Genomic DNA, 18,431 nt, shown 5'->3' on the forward strand with positions numbered 1-18,431 from the left:
TTAACTACCTGATGGAGCATAGGCGAGATAGGGGAAACCTCCAAGACACAAAGGTGATTCTGGTGGAGGAGGCTGTTTCACAGCACCACTTGGTTGTCTGCAACATAAGGATGAAAGGTGCGAGGAGAGCTCGGCGGATGAAGTACCAACTGAGGATAAAGATGTGGAGGTTGAAAGAGGTGACAGTAAATGAGGCATTAAGAGAGAGGTCGAGTATGGTAGAGGATGATGTGGTTGAGTTTGAAAGTGGTTCAATGCCAATGAAAGATAGTCTGTCGGGAGTCGTTGGTGAGGTATGTGGATAGACAAAAGGACCACCGAGGTACTTGGAAACATGGTAGTGGGATGATGAAGTTGGAAAGAGGATTGACGAGAAGAGGAAGAAGTTTAAGGAGTGGCAGAAGGCAAAGGGTATGGTGGCAGAAGAGGCAGCGTATGAAAATTATAAGGTTGCCAAGAAGGCTGCAAAGAAAGAGGTAGCAAAGGCGAAGGAGGCACATAGCAAAATGCTCAGAGAACATTTGGATTTGGAAGAGGGTCAGAGAGTGGTATTTCGGATTGCAAAGCAGATAACGAAAGAGAGGTACAATGTGACGGGGGGGGGGTGAGTTGCTTGAAGGATGAAGTGGGACAAATCATCGTGGACCCAGATGGAATTAAAGGAAGTTGGAAGAGACGTATGGAAAGGCTGTTGAATGTAGAGAATGAATGGGATGGCAACATAGAGAGCAACCCAATTTTAGGACCAGCAGAGAAGATAACTGAGAAGGAAGTTGAGGAAGCGATAAGAGTAATGAAGAGTAGAAAAGCAGGAGGGCCGACGGGAGTTGTGGGAGATATGTTCAAGGCAGCAGGAAGTTGGGGTGTGAAGAGAATGACAGAAAATAGGAATCTGGTGGTGAAAGAAGGCCGCATTCCAGTGGATTGGGAACTGAGTACCCTCGTCCCTCTGTACAAGGGGAAAGGTGACCCTCTGGACTGTGGCTCGTATTGAGCGATAAAGTTACTGGAGCATGGAATCAAGGTATTGGAAAGGGTGTTGGAGAAGAGGATAAGGAAGAAAGTAAAGATTGACGAAATGCAGTTTGGATTTATGCCAGGAAGAGGAATGACAGATGGGATTATTATTGCAAGGCAGTTGCAAGAGAGGTACATGGAGAAGAGGGGGAAGTTGTTTTTTGGGTTTGTTGATCTGGAGAAAGCATTTGATAGGGTTCCACGTGAAGTAATGGCATGGGCATTGAGGAAGTTAGGAGTGGAGGAATGGTTGATCAGAGTAGTGATGGCCATGTACGAGAGAGCACGCATTTATGGTGCTCTCTCGTAGGTGAGTTCCAACATTGGTGAGTTTGAGGTGAGGGTAGGAGTGCATCAGGGGCCGGTACTAAGTCCACTGCTATTTGTAGTTGTGATGGAGGTGCTGGCTCAGAGGGTAAAGGAGGGTTTACCGTGGGAGTAGTTGTATGCAGATGATTTGGTGTTGATTGTGGAGAATAGTGATGGACTGAAGGAGAAGATGAATAAGTGGAAGGAATATATGGAGGCAAAAAGGTTTGAAGGTGAACATCAGAAAGACGAATGTGATGGTAAGTGGTAAAACATGTGGTGAGGTGGAAAGAAGTGGGAAGTGGCCGTGTGCAGGAAGGGTGATGGAGTGAAGCCCATTCAATGAACAATGTGTGCTGAGTGGGCTCATAAAAAAAATGGAGTGGTGTGAGGGTCACTAACCATGTGGTAGCTACATTAAAGTGTAAGGTGTGCATAGAGGGAGTTGCAGATGGAGGAAATGTTGAGTTGGATCTTGGAGATGGCGTGAAGTTGGAAGGCGTGGAAACATTTTACTACCTCGGAGACATACTGAATGGAGAAGGTGGATCAGACTCAGTGATGGTTGCAAGAGTGAGATGTGCATGGAAGAAATTTCGGGAACTGAATGGCATGCTGACGAGGAGGGGAGTGTTGTTGAAGTTGAAGGGAAAGGTGTATGCTACATGTGTGAGAACTGCTATGATTTATGGGAGCGAGACTTGGGTAATGAACGTATCACAGCAATGAAGGCTGGAAAGGGTGGAAATGAGAATGGTTTGGTGGATGTGTGGAATATCGTGAAGAGAGAGAAAGGAAGACAAATGATGAATTGCAGAAGATGATGGGAATAGAACCTGTGATGGATGTTGTGAAGAGAAACAGGTTGAGATGGTTGGGTCATGTGTTGAGGAATGATGAAAGTGACTGGGTAAGAAGAGTGATGGAAATGAATGTAGGAGGAAGTAGAGGACGGGGAAGACCGAGAAATACTTGGCGAAAGGTGGTGGAAGAAGAAATGTGGGTAAGGGGGTTAACAAGGGGAGATGCAGAAAATAGGGTAGAGTGGAGAAGATTGTCATGGGGGCTGCAAGGAAAATGGCCTTTAAAAATGCCTGTTGTTGTTGCAAGTTAATCTCATTTTCCATAATTTGTAATTAATTTCAGGAACGATTTTTACTCTTTCACATGCCAAGATTTTGGGGAAGAAAAACTTAATTTACACAATACTCTTAGTCAGAGGATATCACCATAATGGTCTCTTTTAAACTGGGGGATGGATAATGTGCACACACTCAATGCAAACAGGCCAGCCGGCTTAACACTGCCATCCAAAGAATGGGCATCCTCAGAGATTCACTGCCCTCTATTGGAACCGCTTCAGATCTGCAGTTTTTAGTTTAACTCAACCCCACAGAGTTCAACAAACAGAATAGACAACTCAATATCGAGCATGATGTCAACCGAGTTATCCTGGCATTCCCTAGTTGTTCAAGTTATATCCCCATCTCAAATGAGAGAATTGTGTTAGGAATGTGCATTTATTGTGAGAAGCTACAAATTACATGTATTTAAAGGTGCTATACCTGTTATGAAATAAATTCTCACAAATTGAAACAACTCCCATATGGGTGAATGTTTGAATGCATCATTACCAGAAGAGAAGGAAACAGAACAGGGTATGTCAATGGATGTACAAACATTCCTGTAAGAAAATGTGGGGGTAGTTAGCCAGAATATAAAATAATCACTGCAAATGGGAGACAACACGAGATAGCAGTGGCTGCAACTTTGAAGCCATGGAGGGAGGAAAATTATTGGACAGGTAAAATGGTACTGTATCTATAACACATGTGAACTAATGGAATATGTGACCAAAATATTATTCAACAACATTTACTACATCTGTGGCTTAGTCTGTTGGATGAGGCCGACAGAATTTCTGCACATATGAGGTGATGCCAAATATGCTTCTTGCAAGTTTAAGTGACATCACACCAGAAATAGTCTCACATGTGAAAATGACCTTTCTATTGCTGTGAGCATGAGGGTTGGCAGAGGATATAATAAGCAGTCAGGCTTCTGTCCTAGCCAACAGAAACTAATTAAACTCTATGGAAGCAATTTCCATCTTGCGACAATGCACCTCTTTCCCAGCTGTTCCATCGTGCGTTCTAAATTAACTGCTTATGGGCTTCGACCTTGTGCCGCCTGCTTTTGTTGGCGAGCCATCGGAAATGCACACTATCTGTTGGCCTGCATGAACAGACACACCCAGAGAGCTGAGTTATCTCTAAATGGTTGGCCAGAAGTGTTGATATTTTAAATTTCCACCAGCTTTGGAGGTGAAAGATGTGATATAAACCAATCATTTGCTTCCTTTAACCCCGCTTAAGCATCTCACCAATATGAATCACCAACTTTAGACCAAGCAGTACATCAAGATTTATATCATTTAATAATACATTATTAATGCAAATCAGTATGATGACAATGCGCATCCAGTGAAATAACAAATATAATCAAATCATTGGGTCAGCAATGTATTCATCAAGAAGAGGGTTTTGGTTGGACTGGTACGTGAATCAAGTTAGTTTATGGGTTTCTGCAAAGCAATTGCATCATATATTTCACCGTTTGTGCAATTGTAACCCTGGCCCTTTTTGTTGACATTATCACTTGTACCCTAAATTTATCATATCTTGAAGTCACTAAGAATTAACAGAGGAACAAACGGAGACATGAAGCAAATTTATGTGCAAGGCTTTAAATATAAATCATGTCGGATGGAAGAAAAACATGGAAGTGAAATAACAAAAACAACAAAGAAAAAGTGCAAACCAAAATTATGTTTATAGTAGGAGCCAGGGGAGCAGTGCAAGTGAATGATAAAATTGGCATATCCACTCAGAGATTTTTTTACCATTCTTCTTCTTCTTCTTCTTAAGACAATCTTCATAATCTTCAAAGGGCTTTCCAGCCGATCATGAATGAGAAGGGGAGAGTGAGAGGGAGATACGGACAATTACTTCTTCCTCTGCTTATCATGGAATGAAACATAGCATGGTGCCAAAGTAAATATTTACTCTTGCCAGAGGAGAAGTTATTGCATTTGGTTCCGTTTGCTTGTTGGGTGGTCGCTAGACTACTCTTAGTCTCAGCTTTTCCGTATATCTGTATGTCCGTCTGTTTGTTTGTATGTAATGGGCAGCTCTGGAGGCCAGAGGAGTCAACCGATTTTGATGAAACTTGACTGGTAGGTTCATACCAGGATCTAGTTGGATGTTTTTGAGCACCGTTGCTATGGACGCCACCGTTGCCAAGCAATGCGACTGAAATTTTTGAAAAAAATCCGAAAAAAAAAAAAAAATATATATATATATATATATATATATATATATATATATATATATATTTTTTTTTTTTTTCAAAAATCAAAAATCGGCTTCCGCGCTTTTATGCACACTATAATCAACCTCTTTGTCAAAAATTTTCAGCCCGATCCGTCAAAAACTGTTTGACTAGTATACAATTATATTACTATATGCTTTCACCCCAACGTTCGCGTTGAGATTCCCGAGAGCGACTACTTTTGTAGAATGATTCAATGATGATTATGATGTCATAGGTCACGTGGTGTGGGAACGACATTAAAAAAAAGTAAAAAAATTGGACCTCTGTATCTCCAAAACCACACCAATGAAAAAATTGAAACTTGGCACATGGTAAGTACTCCTCATGAGGAATAAGCACGATTTTTATATGCCATAGGTGCCTTCATTATGATGTCATAATTGAATACGTAGAATGCGACATCCGATCACACATAAATTTTTTCAAAAGCTTCAAAAATATTCTTCTCTGAAACGAATGAACAGATCGAGGCAAAACTTTAGAGTTATGACCGCCTATCCATGAGTAACAAAACATTCCCACCTATGATGTCATAGCAGCCATATTGCATTTTTTTTTTTGTATACCTTGGTCGAGGCTCATATGAGAGCTAACACACAACTCACAGCAAGGAGGCATGAGACAAGAGGGCGGGAGTGGAAGGGACAAAACAGTGGGGAACAGACACATTAGGTGAATTGTGGAAGGGAGAGGGATGGGGATGGGACGGGGAACATGGCGAAGAGAAGATGGACATTTCAGGGACTTTCAGGAAGGAAAGCAGGAGAAATGAAGGAAGTGGGCTTGGGTGGATTACACTGAACAACAAAATTTTTTTACTGGAGATGTGTAAAGTGATTTAGACTAATTTGGGTACGCTGATTTCAAAAATCATAACCGTTTTGCTGTATCACGTCAGGATTTTCAGTAACAGTAATATTCCCATTGCCTAGAAGTCAGGATTTCAATGAAATTTACAAAAATTCATTTATTCATTTATTTCATCATGAATGCTTCAAAATTATAGAAATTACAGAAAAACTCCACTAGAATGTAATTAAAAATGCTTTAGGCATTTGGCTTTGCGTTTGTGCTGCTCTGTGTCAGTTTCACGATGCAGGAACCAGCAGAAATCGCCCATCATGTTCGGGTTGTGCCGCCCTTGGTAACGCGTCTCCATGAGTGAAATCTCTTGGTGGAATCGCTCGCCATGCTCGTCCGAGACTGCTCCCAAGTTGTCAGGGAAGAAGTTCAGGTGCTGGTGTAGGAAATGGATTTTCAGGGACATCCTGGAGCCAAGTTTCCTGAAGGACTCCAGCAGCTGCTGCACTATTTCTTCATAGTTGTCCGCACGCTCGTTCCCAAAGAAGTTGTCCGTCACAGCTTTGAAGCTCCTCCACGCTGCCAGCTCTTTGGGGTTTAGAGTTGTCGGAAAAGTTTCGTCCTTCATAATCTGTCGGATTTGCGGTCCAACAAAGACACCAGCCTTGATCTTGGCCTCCGACAAGGTGTTGCCAAACTTTTCCTTGAGGTATAAAAACCCACGCCCATTCAGATCCATTGCCCGTACAAAACTTTTCATCAAGCCGAGCTTTATGTGGAGTGGTGGAAGGAAAACCTTGGCTGGGTCGACAAGGGCGACATGCTTCACGTTGTGTCGACCAGGTACATGCTCTTTTTGCTCTTCCCAATCTTTCTTCGTCCAGTGATTCTTGTCGTCTCTGCTATCCCAGAGACAAAGGAAGCACATGTATTTCGTGTAGCCTGACTGCAGCCCTAACAACAGCGCCACCACTTTCAAGTCTCCGCAGATGTGCCAGTTGAAGTCATTGTACTTGATGGAATCAAGCAGCTGCCGCATAGTCTCATAGGTCTCTGTCATGCCGAACGCGTGAGCCAGTGGGACTGATGGTTTCTCGTTGCCATTGTGGAGCAAAACAGCCTTCAAGCTGTTCTTCCCCGAGTCGATGAAGAGGCGCCAGTCTACAGGATCGTGATCACACCCAAGTTCTTTCAACAGGCCGTTGATGTCACTGCAGAATGTCATCGTGTCTTCCATCTCAAAGAACTCAGCCATGTCTCTGTGACGTGCTCTGAACAAGGATATCTTGGTGTTAGGTTCAAGTAGATTCCACTGCTGCAGCCTTGATCCAAGCAGCTCTGCCTTCGCCTTTGACAGCGAGAGATCTCTTACAAGATCATTTAAGTCTCCCTCGTTCAGAAGGTGTGATTCTTGAGTGTCGGGTTCAAAAGGTTCATCATCACCATCCTCTTCACCACTGCTTATAGCTATGTTCTGATCAGCTGGAGGTGTTGGAATGGGGTTCTCATCATCATGAGGCACAGGTTTACGAGCAGAGACGCAGTCAGCGTACTTGATGTGACCTTCATTCTTCTTGTTGAAGCCGGCGATGCTTGTGCAGCAGAAATAACAATCATCATGATGATTCTGCGGCTCACGCCATATCATGGGCACCGCAAATGGCATGCTCGCGCGCTTGCCCACCAACCACTGAGTCAAGGTTGTGTGACAGCTTGTGCAGCAGATGTGTGGTGCCCAGCTCTGTTTTTGGTCCCCCACCTTACACCCGAAGTAGTGAAAGTAGGCGGCCTTCATTTTCACTGCTGTAGATATACTTCGCTGTTGATCTTTTTTGGTATACTGACCACAGACATAACAGAAGTTGTCAGGATGATTGGTACAGGAACGCCTACTCATCTTTATCTGAAAGAAAGAAATATAACACAAGTTAACAACAATTGTACGAAATAGACATGTTAAAGACATATGTAAATTTCATTGAAATCCTGACTTCTAGGCAATGGGAATATTTCTGTTCCTGAAAATCCTGACGTGATACAGCAAAACGGTTATGATTTTTGAAATCAGCGTACCCAAATTAGTCTTAATCACTTTACACATCTCCAGTAAAAAAAAAAAATTGAAATTTGTTGTTCAGTGTTATTATCGGGGGTAGAAAAGATCGAGGATTTGGATGGGGGAAGATAAGAGGTGGTGGTGAACAGCTGTTTTGAAAGCCTGGAGGGAAGAATGGGAAAGAATCTCGGACTTCCAGATCTTGAAAATCTGGAAAATCCTCTATTTCTCTTTGCCGATGACTCCACCCTCTGCCGTACCATCTGTCATCCCTCAGACCGGCAAGCAGCAGCTTCTTCGCTCACTGCAGATCTGGATAAAATCACAAACTGGTCCAACACGTGGAACATGTCTTTCAATCCAGACAAATCTCACACTCTCACTATGTCTCTTCGAAAGGACCGTTTACAAAACCCCCCCATCCATTTTCTCAACAATCCTCTGGAAGAAGTCTTTTCTTTCAAGCTTCTGGGTCTCACTATCTGCCATGACCTTTCCTGGGAAAGTCACATTTCCAACCTCGCCTCAAAAGCCAGTCGCCGACTGGGAATCCTCCGTCGTGCAAAGTCCTTCCTCGGCCCTCTTGAGCTCCTGACCACTTACAAAGCTTTTGTCCGTAGCCTGATGGAGTACTGCTCTCCCCTCTGGGCTGGTGCTCCTGCCTCCCACCTTTCTCGACTTCACGCTGTCGAAACCAGGGCTTTTAAGATCATTGGCATCTCCCGCAATGAAGCTGAGTCTTTGGGCCTCTCACTCAATCACCGCAGGTTAGTCGGTGGTCTTTCTGTCTTCTACCGACTCCTCTCCAGCCTTGCCCCCCCTGCTCTCTCTGCGATTTGTCCCAACCACATTTCCACAGGGCGCTCAAGGTCTGCCAACAACCCCCTTCTGGTAAAACTACCAAAATCACGAATCACTGCTCATCTTCACTCTTTCATTCCTCTTTTTTCCCGCCTTTGGAATAAACTTCCTCACTCTATTCTTTCCCATTCTTCCCTCCAGGCTTTCAAAACAGCTGTTCACCACCACCTCTTATCTTCCCCCATCCAAATCCTCGATCTTTTCTACCCCCGATAATCCACCCAAGCCCACTTCCTTCAATTCTCCTGCTTTCCTTCCTGAAAGTCCCTGTAATGTCCATCTTCTCCTCGCCATGTTCCCCGTCCCATCCCCATCCCTCTCCCTTCCACAGTTCACCTGTGTCTGTTCCCCAATGTTTTGTCCCTTCCACTCCCGCCCCTCTTGTCTCATGCCTCCTTGCTGTGAGTTGTGTGTTCGCTCTCATACGAGCCTCGACCAAGGTATACAAAAAAAAAAAAAAAAAAAAAAAAAAGAATAGAGTGAGGAAGTTTATTCCAAAGGCGGGAAAAAAGAGGAATGAAAGAGTGAAGATGAGCAGTGATTCGTGATTTTGGTAGTTTTACCAGAAGGGGGTTGTTGGAGGACCTTGAGCGCCCTGTGGAAATGTGGTGGGGACAAATCGCAGAGAGAGCAGGGGGGGCAAGGCTGGAGAGGAGTCGGTAGAAGACAGAAAGACCACCGACCAACCTGCGGTGATTGAGTGAGAGGCCCAAAGACTCAGCTTCATTGCGGGAGATGCCGATGATCTTAAATGCCCTGGTTTCGACAGCGTGAAGCCGAGAAAGGTGAGAGGCAGGAGCACCAGCCCAGAGGGGAGAGCAGTACTCCATCAGGCTACGGACAAAAGCTTTGTAAGTGGTCAGGAGCTCAAGAGGGCCGAGGAAGGACTTAGCACGACGGAGGATTCCCAGTCGGCGACTGGCTTTTGAGGCGAGGTTGGAAATGTGACTTTCCCAGGAAAGGTCATGGCAGATAGTGAGACCCAGAAGCTTGAAAGAAAAGACTTCTTCCAGAGGATTGTTGAGAAAGTGGATGGGGGGGTTTTGTAAACGGTCCTTTCGAAGAGACATAGTGAGAGTGTGAGATTTGTCTGGATTGAAAGACATGTTCCACGTGTTGGACCAGTTTGTGATTTTATCCAGATCTGCAGGGAGTGAAGAAGCTGCTGCTTGCCGGTCTGAGGGATGACAGATGGTACGGCAGAGGGTGGAGTCGTCGGCAAAGAGAAATAGAGGATTTTCCAGAGAGTCCGAGAGATCATTGATGAAAACCAGAAAAAGAACAGGGCCCAGAACGCTACCTTGAGGAACTCCAGCCTGCACAGGAAGAGGGGATGAAAGAACTCCATTTAGGGCCACACATTGACTGCGACAGGAGAGGAAGTCTGCGAGCCATGAGTGGAGATGGCCTTGAATACCATGGGAAGAGAGTTTGGTGAGTAGGGCAGGGTGCCAGACTGTGTCAAAAGCACGTGATATGTCCAGGGATACGGCACGGATTTCCTGTCTGGCATTGAGGACCTCCATCCATTGATGGGAGAGCAGAAGCAGCATATCCAGGGTAGAGTGACCTGGTCTGAAACCAAATTGATGATTGGAAATCAAGCCATTGGAGAAGAGGAAGGATTTCATATCTGAGGCGACGATGGATTCCATCACCTTGCTGATGATTGGGAGAAGGCTGATTGGTCTGTAGTTACAGGGATCTGTTTTTGCACCTTTTTTATGCAGGGCAGTGATGTTAGCAGATTTCCAAGCAGATGGCAGATGACCTTGGGCAAATGAGAGGGTGAATAGAACAGAGAGTGGGTGAGCAAGAGCAGAAGAGCAGGCTTTGAGGACACGTGGGCTGATGCCGTCTGGACCGGTTGCAGAATCTGACTCGAGGTTTGAAAGCAAGCTCTCCACCTTGTCAGGAGAAAAGGATACAGAGTCCAGGGACAGTTGGGTGCGACTGGGTAAAGTGGGTAGAGATAGTGATGGGTTTAGGACACAAGATTTAGCTGCAAACACCGAGTTTAGACATTCAGCTTTATCACGTGTGGAATCAGCAGTGCGGCCATTTGAGGTAAGGGAGGGGATGGAGGGGGAACATACACCAGAAACAGATTTGATTAAACGCCAACAGGGTTTTGAGGAGGGAGAGAGGTTTGAGAGTTCAGACTTGAGATGAGAAAGATGTTGTTTTCTGGCTCTCCTGAGGGTAGATACACACTTGTTCCGAGCTTTGTGGAAAGAACTGAGATTGCCCTCAGTTGGGTTTGCTTTCCATGAGGCAAAGGCAAGTTGTTTCAGGACAACTGCCTCGCCACAAGCTTCAGTAAACCAAGGGCGGGAGGAAGGGTAAGACAACTGAACATGAGAGGGGATAAATCTGTGCATGAGGGAGAGCAAGTTTCTTTGAAAGAATTCCCAGGATGAGTTGATGTTTGAGAAAGTAGTGATAGGAGACCAGTCTGTAAGTTTGTTGGCTGCTCGGAGACCCTGCCAGTCGGCTTGAGTGAAATGCCAGACTCGACGGCGGTGAGGTGGTTCTCTGATAACAGCCAGAGAGATGTCCACTTTGACAAGGATGTGGTCAGAAGAACCAATTGAAGCGAAGGAAGAGCAGCAGATATTGTCAGGGAAATTTGTCAAAATCAGATCCAGAAGAGATGGAGTACCATTGGTTGAGATCCGGGTCGGGAAGTTGACCGATTGAGTCAATCCCAATGAGTCGCAGAAAGCTTTTGCTGAGGTGCCATGGCAGGTGAGAGAGGTACCCACACCGAGCCAACTGGCGTGATGACAATTGAAGTCACCACATAAGAGGAAGAGAGAGTTTGGATGAGAAGATAGAAGATGGTCCATGTTTTCGGATAGTGAGGTGTAGATGGAGTCATCACTGTTCGGTGGACGGTACAGTACACATATAAACATGAGGTGGGAGTGGAGGGGAAGCCGAAGCCAGAGGTATTCCTGGGGGTGTGGGGGAGTGAGAGCAGTGCATGGAGAGTGAGGAATAGAGTCTTTGATGAAGAGAGCAACACCTCCACCAGGACGAGGCTCAGGTCTGTCATACCGTAAGAGGGAGTAGCCAGGGAGAGATACTTGGGAGTCAGACACGTCTTGGGAGAGGAAAGTTTCTGTTAGGCAGAACCTTTCTTTTACCTAATTTACCCTAAAACCTTTCAAAAATCTTCTTCTCAAGAACGGCAGGACAGATCGAGGAGAAACTTCAAACTCATGTTCCCCATGCCTTGGCGATATCAGGGTGTTCACAAATAATTGATAGGTCACATGTTCTGGTTGCCATATTGGATTTAAGGAAAATCTTGTTAAAATCCTTTCTCTTGAACCGCTTCATCAATCGATCTGAAACGTCACAATTATGATATCATCGTGATGTGGAATATACAGTAGGTTTTAAATTTCAACCTGATCGGCCACATGGTCTGGCAGCCAGAATTATTTATTTTTTTGAATCTGGGTTCATTTTGATTTAATTTTTTTTTGAATGAGGCTCACTTGGCTGTGCCTGGATGAGTTTGGGGTTGGAGGAGTAGCAGCTGAAATGCGAATCCAATCCAGGTTCCTCCTGGTGACTCCATCTTTGCTTTTTGCTTGTTCGGGTTCCTTCTGATGACTCCAATGCAATACTCTACTTTCAGTACTTGGTCTTCCAATTGATTTGAATTGAATTTATTTCCTTCCCATTCTGAAGTAAATTGAATAAAAAACGTCATGCCAGGGTCAGGTGTCCGATCAAAGCGGGGTTGCAACAAAGTGGGACATCTTGGCACCCGATGATCCCTGCCAGCAGTTATAAAATGGCAGTTCGAATTATGTCTATTATTAATTACGTTAACAACACCAGTACACAAACACAACCCAAAATACACCACACAAAAGTACACAAACACCACACAAAACAAGTCCTGGTGAGCATCTGCAATCTCTAATTGCTCTTTTTCTTTGTTGTAATGTTTTACATAACAGTTATTTGGAGAAGTTGATTACTGTTGAAATGTACTTCAAAGTTTATGTTTAGTATAAATAAGCATACCATCTTCAGGTAAAGACAATGGGATAGCGATGCAACGGGATACCCAATCCAACTGTAAAGTTCCGTAGTGTGTGCTTTGCAGGCTGGATGTTGCACCAATAGCTACACCATCATTCATAGAGGATTAAAACCTGCTGACCCATTTGCAAGCAGCCACAAATGGTTGTTAAAGATCCCAATATAGCTTTTGGAAATAGTAGCCCATTGGACACTGATATTCTGGCCAAATTGTAAATTACCACCCTGATCGACAGTGGTGGCAAGTGCAGAGTAGGGTTGGGAGAGACGCTCAACCATTAGCATAGCTGCACCTCTTGAAATTAAACTAGCAGCCACATGCTGCAACCAAACCAAGGATGTAAGTAACTTAACACTGCTCCATTCGACAACGAGGGAATTTTGTCACAAAAAAAAATCTAAAACCAAAGCAACAATTATTTGCGCTGATAAGACTGTGTATAGTCACGAGACATATGGTTGACGTCACAAGATATATGGCATCGATTTAGATGTACATTTGTTAATTATTAGTAATATAACAAATATATATATATATATATATATATATATATATATATATATATATATATATATATATATATATATATTCCAAATCAGTCAAAACTGTTGATATAAGTCATGCCACTACTTTGTCTCAATGTTAATCTCCACCTCATTAAAACGTATTACACTAGTAATAGTGAAAAGCCAGACTACAAAGATAATTCTGTCGTTTTTAATGTCCTTTTAATATTTGCTTTTGTAACAATAAGTGAATCGGACCAAGCCAAGACACAGCATTCATATTTGTGGATTTCAAGATTCTCAAACCATCTGCCAGTCTGATAAGGGGGCATTCCTCAACAGTAATGTAGTAGTCTGCACTTGTCAATTTGCACAAAGAAAGCTATCACAGAAGCCCCGTCTGTGTTCATTCACTGTGCATTGACACTGACCATTGTGTAAGCAGTGTTAGCAGTGTCACAGGGCAATTCGTTTGGTGGAAAGTCAAAGCCTGGTTGACAGGCTGGTGGTAAGGTCAACGAGAAGCTGATATGTGACTGATCAGTGATGAAAAGGCCCACTCCTCTTGTTAATGTGATAACCCTAACAATTTGAGGTGTGACAGTCGTTTTCACATGGGTACATTGAGATAGGAGACAAGGACGCAGATAGGTTAAAAGTTCCACAAGTACAACAGCTGGAAAGACACGTTTTGGAAATTTTCTAGTTTCAGGTATAGTGTCCTCATGGTGATTAAGTGGGAGAGCAAACTTGCTTAATACATGATAAAAGCAACAGCATTCTCAAATGTAAAACATCGCAAACAAGATGAAGAATTAAGGTCAACCCACCAGAATAAGGCTTACAGGTACTGCACTGATCTTCCAAAACAATACGAAAGGATCAGGTCATGGCATCATGGAAAACAATTTTTTGTATAAACTCGGGGGCCCGTTGGTACATTGGACCAAATTTTCGTTGGTCTTCATGTCCTTGGGTGTTTTTGCTAGTTTGATAAAAAAAACAACAGGTTTCCCAGCCTGGAAGCCTTGGAATCCTAATCCTTACTATAATTCACAGACCGGTGTGTGTGTGTGTGTGTGTGTGTGTGTGTGTGTGTGTGTGTGTGTGTGTGTGTGTGTGTGTGTGTGTGTGTGTTTTGTCATGCTACTCCTCCGACAGTTCTGGGCAGATCACATCCATTCTTGCTATATATGATCAGCATGACCCCAATTCATGTAGAGGGATGTTTTTATCATTGCCAGTGGTCTTGAGGGGGGGTGGAGGCGGGGGTGGGGGGAGGGGAGAGAGAGAGGGGATGCAACTTCTCAATATAAATGTGCATCATGTAGTGCCTCCTCCAGGTGTGGGAGAGTATTACAAGTCTCCACCATTTATAGTGCAATATTCCCGTCCCCAAATGTTCCCATGTAGTGAGGTGTATTGAATTACAGTGTTCCAAAAAGACCCGGACAAACTTCGTTATTAATACATTTCGAACAACAAATGATACAACTGTATCCTTTGGTATATTTTGGTTAAAATGAGACTATACCCAACAATACCCATTATTTGTCAGGTCAGGTCAGATTAGATCTGTGACTTGCTACAGGTACCATGGAAACTGTACGAACCTGTTTCATGGTCGGGTTGTCGGCGACTAAACCGTCTCCCCCACCAAGTTTCTTGGTGAGGAGGGTGTATGATATGGACACCAGCAGGATTAAAAACAAAACCTGTCAAAGGGTGGAGGAGCTCCTTGTGAGCCAACGGCCATCCATATCAAGTGCCCAACTGTGTTTGCGGACTTCCTTCTGCAGTTGGGTTACTTTTTATTAGGAGGTTAGTGGCAGGATTTGCACTCCAGCCACCAGAAAACACTTCATCACGCAAAACATACCAAAAGCAAGAAGAAATCAGAAAACCCACTCTCCGTGGGAGTACCTCCTGTGCAGCTGCCCTTCACAGAGCAGCTCACCAGATGATGGGATTGGAGCAAAGCCTTCGGGACCCCATATCTTTGATGATAGGAGGGAAACTACGGGGTAACTTTCCAGGGTCAGATTGCGAGAGAGTGTGTCGGGGTGGTGTTGAGGTGTCGTCCACCAGACGGCGGCCTACTTGGGTTAACCTGAGGCGGTCCCTTCAGGTGCGTGCCTGGAATGCCCTATCCCTAAGAGAGGATGACCACCTGTCTCTGTTGTCATCTGAGCTCAAGCGTTTGGACATCGGTATTGCAGCACTCTCTGAGGTACGTAGACCGGATTGCGGCGAGATAATGGCAGGTTGGTGGGTACACATACTATAGGGCTGGTCGCTCTGGTGGTTACCATGGAGTTGCTGTAGCTATGTCCAATAAGCTGACTCCAATGATAATTGAGGAAACACCGGTCAACGAGCGTATTATGAGACTAAGGATTCGACACTCCTTGGGTGTCATTTCCCTGGTTTCTGTTTATGCTCCGACTAAGGCAAGTGCTCTCACCGTGAAGGATGCATTATTTGCCACGCTCAAATCTGTGGTTGATCAGTGCCCCAGGCGAGATACTCTTCTCGTCTTGGGGAATTTCATTGCATAGATTGGAACTGATAGGGATGGTTATGAGACATGTGTTGTTCCCTATTGGTCTGGAACTGTAAAGCAGAATAGCATGAAGTTCCTTGACTTTGCAAGAATTCATGGACCTAGGTTGGCTGGTTCATGGTTTCAGAGCCTACAGGCTGATCGCTGGACTTGATATTCCAACGCTGCTGATGTGGCAAAGGGGATTGACCATGTGCTCGTTGATGGTTGCTGAAGGATAATCTAGAACTGCAGGGTCTACCAGAGTGCTCAGATCCTCAATACTGACCACAGGCCTGTTGTAGCAACTCTGAAGTTGCAGCTTAAGTCCAGGGGAAAGGTAGCATCCCAGCCGAGGCTAGATGTTGGCAAATTCAAGGATGAAAGGATAGCTGAGGAGTTTGTGAACAGGCTGAGTGAAGAATTGGGGGGTCTGGTTGCTTTGGCAGATACTGAGTAGTTGAGCAGTGCCTTCAAGACCACTGTCTTTGATGTTGCCAGTGGATGTCTTGGAATTCAGCGGAGGGTGAAGAAGAATTTTGTCTCTCAAGGGACATTGGATACCACTGAACAGAGTCGCAGGGCCAGGCTGAAGGGCAGAGCTGAGCTCTTCAGGGAGCTGAGGCGTAAAACTGTACGTGCACTAAGGGTGGACAAGGAGGTCGATGCACAAGGAATCAGTAAGGGGGTAGAACATCACCTGTGGTGAAGTGATTCTCATCATGCTTACAGGGGAATTCACACATTGCGTTCCTCCAAGTCCATCCCTCGGTGTAATGCAGTTAGATTAGAGGGTGCTGGGCTCTTTACAGAGGAGTCTGAAGTGAAGGCCCGCCCCGCTGGGCCGGTTAGTTTGAGCGGCTGTACCAGGTTGATTCACTAGCTGTCGAGTTGGATGTCTGTGGTGTTACTATCTCGATTTCTGACCTTCCAATCAACTGCAGTCCACCTTCATTTGTGGAAACAAAGACTGCGGTGAAGCAGTTGAAATGGGGTAATGCTCCTGGGATTTGTGGCATCAATGCTGAACTTCTCAAGGCTGGTGGAAATGCTGTGTCCATGTCATTGCATGCAGTTCTGTGCTCTGACTGGAACACAGGCATCATCCCAATGGACTGGAAGAGGAGCTTTGTTTCCCCTCTCTGGAAAGGGAAGGGTGATCACAAAGACTGCAACCACTACCGAGGGGTGACCCTGCTCTCAGTGCCGGGCAAGATCTTTGCTCGGATAATTATTGATAGGGTTCGCCACAATTTGCTTGAGCACCAGCATTCAGAGCAGTCAGGATTTATACCAAAGAGCTCAACAATTGACCGTATCCTTGCTCTTTGGGTCCTCAAGGAACGCAGGTGAGATTTTTGGCAGGGGCTGCTTGCAGCTTATGTTGATCTTTGTAAAGCATTTGATTCAGTGAATTGGGTGCCATCTGGAAGATTGTTGGTCTTTGTGGTGTGCCACCAAAACTGATCGATCTGATATCTGAACAGTACTCTGTTACTGAGAGTGCTGTGAGATGTGGTAATACCACCTCTGACTTATTTCCAGTTGTTTCTGGAGTTCGTCAGTGGTGTGTACTGGCTCCCACACATTTCAGTACTTGTGTGGACTGGATTATGGGGAGGATGTCATTGAGATCAATTTGTGATGCATCATTTGGGAATATCAAGATCTGACCTTGATTTTGCAGATGATGCAGTCATCTTTGCGGAGACTCTGGATATCCTTTTGGGGGCCCTCGAGGTGCTGAATGAGGAGTTGGAGCAGCTGGGATTACGGGTTTCCTCGGTCAACACCAAGATCCAGGCTTTTAATGACATCTTGGATGCTGCTATCCTGTCTGTACCTGTTTGTGGGGAGGATATTGAGGTCATGGAGAGATTCACTTACCTTGGCAGTGATACTCATTTCTATGCTGGTGGTGAGCCAGAGGTCAACAGACGTCTGAGTCGGGCATCGGGAGTCATGGATTCACTGGATCATGGGATGTGGCACTGCCGGTACCTGTGCAGGAGGACGAAGGTCCAAGTCTTCAGGTCCTTGGTGCTTCCAGTCTTGTTCTATGGATGTGAGACTTGGAATCTGACTGGAGATCTGAGACGGAGACTTACTTCCTTTGCTACCAGGTCTCTTCGGAGAATGCTTTGCTAGCGCTGGTCAGACTTTGTGTCCAACGAGCGGTTTCTGAGAGAGACTTAAATGAGATTTTTTACCTGCATAGTCTGTGAGCGACAGCTGCGGCTGTGTGGCCACGTGGCTCATTTTCCTGACGCTGATCGTGCACACCAGATTCTCTCAGCGAGGGAGCCTCATGAGTGGAGGAGGCCAATGGGCCAACCACATGCCTTTTTGTTGCAGCAGATTGATCAATATCTCAAGGAGATGAGCATATGCTAGGCATCTGTCTGGGGGATGGCCAGACGGAGGCCCTTAAAGTACTGGCGTAAAGTGGACTCAGCGACGTGCTGCTCCGGTACATGCTCCCATACCTGACCTGACCTTTGGTTTATATGATACAGAAATCATAAAGTTTTGTGCACACCATCAATACACTTCACTTTGAGCTTGGTTTGTCGCATGCAGGACATCAAGGCAGTACACGGGTTCTTGTCATGTTTGACTCGGCATGTTTGCATCGACCAGTGCCCATGCAGCTGTGATCCCAGAATGAAGATCCCGCTTGTTTGCCCCCTTGGTGTTGTTGACGACATCTTTGACAAACCCCCATATTAAAAAAAAAAATCAAGGGGGGTTGTGTCTGGTAATTGTGGGGGCCAGGCGGTTGGTCCATCTCGGCCAATCCAGCGACCTGGAAATTTTTCATTCAAGATGGCTCGAATGACAGAGGCCAAATTAGTTGGAGCACCATCATGTTGGAAAATGATT

General features: G+C 45.0%; 1 pseudogene; it reads left to right on the forward strand.

The window, feature by feature from the left end:
• Positions 1-18,205, forward strand: part of LOC147018997 (uncharacterized) — an 18,230-nt pseudogene extending 25 nt beyond the window's left edge.
• The last annotated feature ends 226 nt before the right edge of the window (positions 18,206-18,431 follow it).

The sequence above is a fragment of the Eptatretus burgeri genome, chromosome 10 (assembly GCF_056783735.1).
Source record: "Eptatretus burgeri isolate ZD-2024b chromosome 10, Ebu_testis_v1, whole genome shotgun sequence".
In the NCBI taxonomy this organism is placed as follows: domain Eukaryota; kingdom Metazoa; phylum Chordata; class Myxini; order Myxiniformes; family Myxinidae; genus Eptatretus; species Eptatretus burgeri.